General features: G+C 42.6%; 1 protein-coding gene across 1 annotated transcript in view; it reads left to right on the plus strand.

The window, feature by feature from the left end:
• Positions 1 to 5540, plus strand: part of HNRNPAB (heterogeneous nuclear ribonucleoprotein A/B) — a 28955-nt gene extending 23415 nt beyond the window's left edge. The window contains exon 9 of the mRNA XM_053956244.1: positions 761 to 5540. The gene's annotated coding sequence lies outside the window, so the exon portion shown is untranslated. The remainder of the gene's footprint in view (positions 1 to 760) is intronic.
• Positions 5541 to 6000: the final 460 nt, after the last annotated feature.

The raw sequence follows: 6000 nt of genomic DNA on the forward strand, positions 1-6000 counted from the left end.
TTAGACTCTGTGAAATCAGTACAAAACCCAATAGTTTCTCTAATAAAGTCTGTTGATCTGAATGTTATGATTGATAATCACAGAATGGCTGGGCTTGGAACAGTCTTTAAAGGTCATCGAGGTCCAGCTCTGTGCCGTGGGCAGGGACCAGGGACACTGTCAGAGTCCAAAGGCCAAATGCACCAATCTCAGCTGAGGACTTGTGCCAGTGCCAGCCCTGCTGGGGAATCACTCCCTGCTCTCCACAGGGCTCTGCTCCTTTGGTGACAAGGGGGTGGTAGAGTGGATGTACCACCCCCAAGGAGTGGGGAGAGATCCAGGAGACCTACTGGTTCTTCATATGAGCTCCTCATAGCCAGAGTGGCAGCAGTGTGCAGCAGGATCCGTACCTGCCAGCATTCCTGATGGGAGTGGCAGCAGCAGGAGTCCAGAGAAGCCACTGCACCTGAGCAGTGAGTCCAATGTCCTGAACATTCCTGACTGCCTGCACGTGCATAGATGATCTTTGTACATGCAGAACCAAGGGCCTTTTCCTGGGAATTTCCAAAGAGGATCACAAAAAGGTTTGGTAGCTGAGCTGTAGCACTGGTGGGGGTGGATACAGCTGCACTCCCGTGCTAGAGTGGTAATTCCAGCCTTCCTTCACTACAAATAAATGGCTTTGGGTGCTGTGGCAGCAGAGGCTCTGTGCTGGGAGGGGGACGGTGGCCTTGCAGAGGGGTAAAGCACTATTCTGGTATTCTGTATCAATGTTTTGCAGGCCTGGCAGTGGTCACAGTTGATGCCTACAAGCACTGGATATTCCACAAGTTGAAGACGGAATACTGACTTGTTTACCTGAAGATAATAGGACTTCGGGGTATTTCCTCAGAGAAAATATAAATTTTAATATAATTTCATAAGCTTTGGAGGTTAGCTTGTCTTGTAGCTTCAGTGATATCAAACTTCTTCAAGTAGGAGCTAGATAGAAAGCTGTTTAGTTTTTGCCAGCGTATGTAAAACAAGACTTTTCTATCTGCATTGTAGATTGTTTGTGGACACTTCCAGATTCTTGTGCTTTCTGCAGTCATTCTGGGGACTGAACTCTCATTGATATTGAAAGAAGTTCCATGAACACAACACGTGCAGGAATTTGAGTGTAGAAACCCACAGTGTGGTTTGAACTGCTTTTAGTTTGGAGATGACTGGGGGAGATGGGAAGAGCAACTGTACATTAAGGGAACAATTACAGATCTTCCTGGTGACATCAATGAGAGATTTGCCTTCAACCTTTCACAGAAAATTTTTTAGCTTTAATTTGGGATATTAAAGGGGTTTTTCAAAAGCACTAAAGGCCAGTGGAAGCTTGTTAGCTGTTCCTTATGCCTTTAAAAACCCCTACACTAAAAGTGATAGCCGAGAACATGAAATGGAAGTAAATAAAATGCATTTTCATTGCTGTTTTGAGTTACATAATTGTTGTTTCTTGATTTGTTAGTTGATCTGAATTTAACATGGAGTTAATCTGTATGGTGACCAAGGAAATGGTGAGTAACTGTAGAGATGCCAAGTACAGCCACAAAGCCAGTGATGTGTAGGTGTAGCCCCTGAGCAGCCAACCAGGTAACAAATGCACTGCCTACAGCCCTGAGGCTGTGTCACCTCTCCTGAGCTTGGTGGCCATTCCAGCACTGACCAGCGCAGAGCACAGGCTTGCCCTGACTCCTGGGATAACTCAAGGACACCCAGAGCCTGGTCACAGATGAGAACTCACAGACACCAGGCATCACCCTACCTGTGTGGAGCACAAAGCACATTCCCACTGTTCACAATATCCGAGCAATACCTCCAGCACTGGTCAGCTTGGACAGGGCAGGGTGCACCTGGATCGTCACATCCCTCTCTCAAGCCCTCTCTGGCCATAGCTGCAGTGAGAGTGGCAATAAAGAAAGAATCTTAACAGAGTTTTGGGTCTACTCAGTGCACCTAATCTGCCTCACTTCTGTATTCTCTAAGACCAAGGCCACAAAGAGCCGTAATACCGTGTTTGATATTACAGTCAGGCTCCTGATTTCACCTAAAACTCCTACACAGAGCCCAGCAACTTGTATTGAGCTAAGTATTTCCTCCAGACACGATCTGTTAAATCAAAAGGGCATAAAGGTGATAGCAATTATATCACTGATCTGGTTAGGATTAACCAGTTTTACCAATAAAAATCCACAGCTTACTGTTTTGAGTTTATGTGGCTTCAACCTCTATCCATTGGATGAGTATTTGTATATCTTTCTCTGTGCAGTTTAAAAAAATTGTTAATACAAAGTATCTCCTCCCTGTAAAGGAATCTGGTTGCTTCTTGATCTTCATTGTAAGCTGAACAGACTCGGCTGTAAGCCATCTTCTTCCTCTTTGAAATATTTTTTATGGCTCTCTGCTGCACAATTGCCATTTTTTCAACGTCTTAAAAAATGTTGAACTGTGGAATAGTTTGCAATTTTAATTGATCCCACAGTGGTATATGCAGATATCAAAATAATAATGATTTTATCCATTACCCTGCTCTGCATGGGATGTGCTTGAGAAGAGATAATTTAACAAAAGAGACTGAAAAGGTGAAGAAAAATAAGACAAGAGGAGAGTGCAGAGTTACTTTGCAGTTAAAATCATGTAAGCTAAGAAGAAATAAAAAGCAAATGAACCCCACAAACCAAGTCAATTAAATATTCCAAATTCCCAATTTCTGGGAACCCCAAGAGCAACATTATGTGCTCTGTTTTTTAAGAAAGGACTTGAGGAGAGCCTTCCCTGTCCTGCAGCTCCCTGCACTGAAAGTATTGCCAGGTTTTTCTGTTTTGAAATTCTGTAGCAGAGGCTTCCTGGGGAACTTGTGTTCCACAGTAACAAAGTGCTGGCACATCTTCAGGCTCAGACCCCAGAACAGGACCCAGAAGTGCTTCCTCTTGAGGAAAAAGGTTTCTCTTGATTGTAGAGGAAATAACCACAGGCAGTCAAGGTTGTTCAGTTTAGCCCCAGAACTGCTGTTTCCATCACACCCACAGCAGGTAGTGATGGATGGAACTCAGCTTTGTTTCCTCTGCAAGTTGCAAATCCTTCTCCTGTTTGACCAGACAGCAGACAGAAGCTTCTTTCATTTTTAAGGCTGCATCCTTCTTTTCTTTGTTTTCAGCCAGGTTTTTTCTCCCTTTTAATGTGCATGTATAATGAAGATATGAAGTTGAGAGCCAAATTAGGACAGAGATTTTCCCCTCCTTTCATGCAGTAAGGCACACAAGGCTGGCTCAGTACTGTTAGTTCACACTGCAGCATGAGCAGGGAACACTGTTCATCCTCAGCTACTGTCATCAGTGTCTTTAGCAAATCCTGATGTTTCCATGCAATGGTATGGATTTGGGAGCTTTACATTATTTTCCAAGTCCATAAATGTCAGAATCCAGTATAAAAAAAGGTCAATATATTACTGTCAAAAGTTTTTTTTTTCCTTTTTTTATACAAAAATTAAAAAGATCAAAATATATCACATTATTTACATATTGTGCTTCATGCTTAGTGATCACTGAAAGAGAACACACAAACAAACATTTTAATCAGAGAAATGTTCCATTCATTACACTTACTAACCTTACTGTTAATACTATAAGGATTGGCATTCAGATTTCTTTTAATATTAATGGTACATCCAAACAAATTACACAGAATTTAAACTTTTACTATACCAAGGGTGTGCTCGCATTCTGACTGAGGGTTTACAATCAGTGACATGCTGTTAACTCCAGCTGTGTCCACATACCACATGTTTACAGCTGGGTTTGTAATTCCACTCAGCTTCAGTGTCAAACTCTTGTTGGAGAATGAGGATTCTCCTACAAGTCTGGATCAAATCCTCATTTTACAGGAGGACATGTCTCTCCTCATTCTCCCAGGATGCCACTAGCACTTCCAAACCCTGGCTGCTCTGGGTGCAGAGATGCTGCAAATTACCTGACCACTGCACCCAGGGTGCTGATCAGAGCACGGAGGCAGTGCAGTGGTTGTGAGTTATAATTATAATGGCAGAAGATTCTTTGTTAGAAAGGAAATGTTTGGAACTCTGCAACAAAGAGACAACCCATTGTTAACTTCTCAGCTGGGAGGGTATGGACTGAGTGAGGCACATGAGCACATGGTGCAGCCCTCCCATGGGTGGTTCCTAGGCTTCCTTGGCCAGGATAAAAGCCCTAGCAGGCCTGTAAAAAGGCATTCTGCTGACAGTGTTAACAATGATTTGTCATGCTTAGCAAGTTTTTGGTGTTCCCAGCAGCAGTCTAGAGCTGGGGGGGAACAAGACCTGAAGCTGCTGAAATCCTGCTCTCCCAAGGTATCGTTTTACCAAGTCTGCCAGGCCTGTGAGCTGTTGCTTAAAGCAAGTGCAGCAGTGCAAACAGTCACCATGCAGGGAGCAAAATTACTCAGGACCTGTCCAAGGATATACAATCATTAATGTTACTGTACCTTATGCCAACATCCTGCTACTGGCAGTCCGTCTGGTCCCTGCAAAATTGAATTTACAGATTCAGTTTTCCTGACAGTGACTTAAGTGTCAGACCCAAAAACCTGAAGCTCATTTGTCACAATGAAAGTCTTAGCAGCACTGTTAATTACAATGCAAAACCCATTTACTGTATATGCACAAAAATGAATATGCAGCCAATGTAATCCATATGTCACACACAACACAAAATTAAATACACCTCAGGGTAAGCAAAAAAAAAAATTGGAAATCTACACTTCTTTTTCCTTTAAATGAAGAAAACATGTACAAATAGATTTGAAATCACAGTCCATTAACTTCATGATCTGCTTTATAAGGTAGTGTATTTTGCAATCAGACATATATATGGAAAGCATGATGTGGGAATGTATTTTTTGTTAAAATGTGCTTTTCTGCTTGGAGGAGGTGATGTAGGTATTTTTTCCTAGATGGTATCCTAATTGTGTTAAATTTGATCCTGCAGTACTTAGTTTCTTTAAGAAATCTTGAATTGCTGAACTCAGAGAATAGGATGAGTTGTGGACTATGCAAAGGGAGTGAAAATATTTGTCTTGTTCCACGGGAGATACAAGAAACCTACAAAAATCAGAAAGCCAGAAGAACTCACTCCAGGAGGAGAACACTGGAAAGGAAGAAGCTCCTTAGAAGAGGAACGAGCTATGTATGACCAGCTCTCTCAAGGCACTTCAGAAGAAATAGCTGACTTCAGCTGCCTTGCCTGATGCTGGATTTGTTTAAGGCTCTTGGATCTCCAATTACATGAATTTCTGCATGTAGAGCCACAGAGAGCACACAGGCACTGACCCTTCCCTCAGAGCCACCTCCAGACTCACCAGGGCTGGGAAGATGTGGATGCAACAGAGAGAACTGCTAGTTCAAATACAGGTCAAAATGCAATTTTACATTTTTTACTGTAAATGTTAGTCATCACATTTTTTGTACTCTGTATTGATTTTATATGTAAAATAGCCTATGCCCAATAAAACAGATGCAGTGAAGTAAGGTAACCCTCTCCAGCTACTCATAGTGTAAGAAGTCATGCTGTCCTGTAACCTTAGTTAGAAAACACATTTTTTTTCTGCAGACACAGTCAATATTTTGGTCCAAAGCTATTAAAAAAAGGGTAAAATGTACATTTGCTGGAGTTGTCTGGGGGTGGTGGGTACAGGGGACAAGGTGCAGAGTGGTTGTTTGACCTAAAGTGTCCTGACCTGCTGTTAAAGTGCACCCTAACACTGATGGTCAGGGGGTAGATTTCTGCCCTGAGCTATTTCTCCTTCTTGTGCACTCAGAATACTTATTTTGGCCATCATAAAACTCCACACCTTTCTACCGTGTTTCACTCGAGTGACTCCAAAATGACTCTTCATGGCTGTGTGTGGGGCTCATGCTGATGCTCCTGGACTGAAAGTCCAGCAAGCCTCCACTGCACCCTGGGCTGCAGAACAAAGTCAACATTTCAACCAGTCTGC

Source organism: Vidua chalybeata, chromosome 15, assembly GCF_026979565.1.
Source record: "Vidua chalybeata isolate OUT-0048 chromosome 15, bVidCha1 merged haplotype, whole genome shotgun sequence".
In the NCBI taxonomy this organism is placed as follows: domain Eukaryota; kingdom Metazoa; phylum Chordata; class Aves; order Passeriformes; family Viduidae; genus Vidua; species Vidua chalybeata.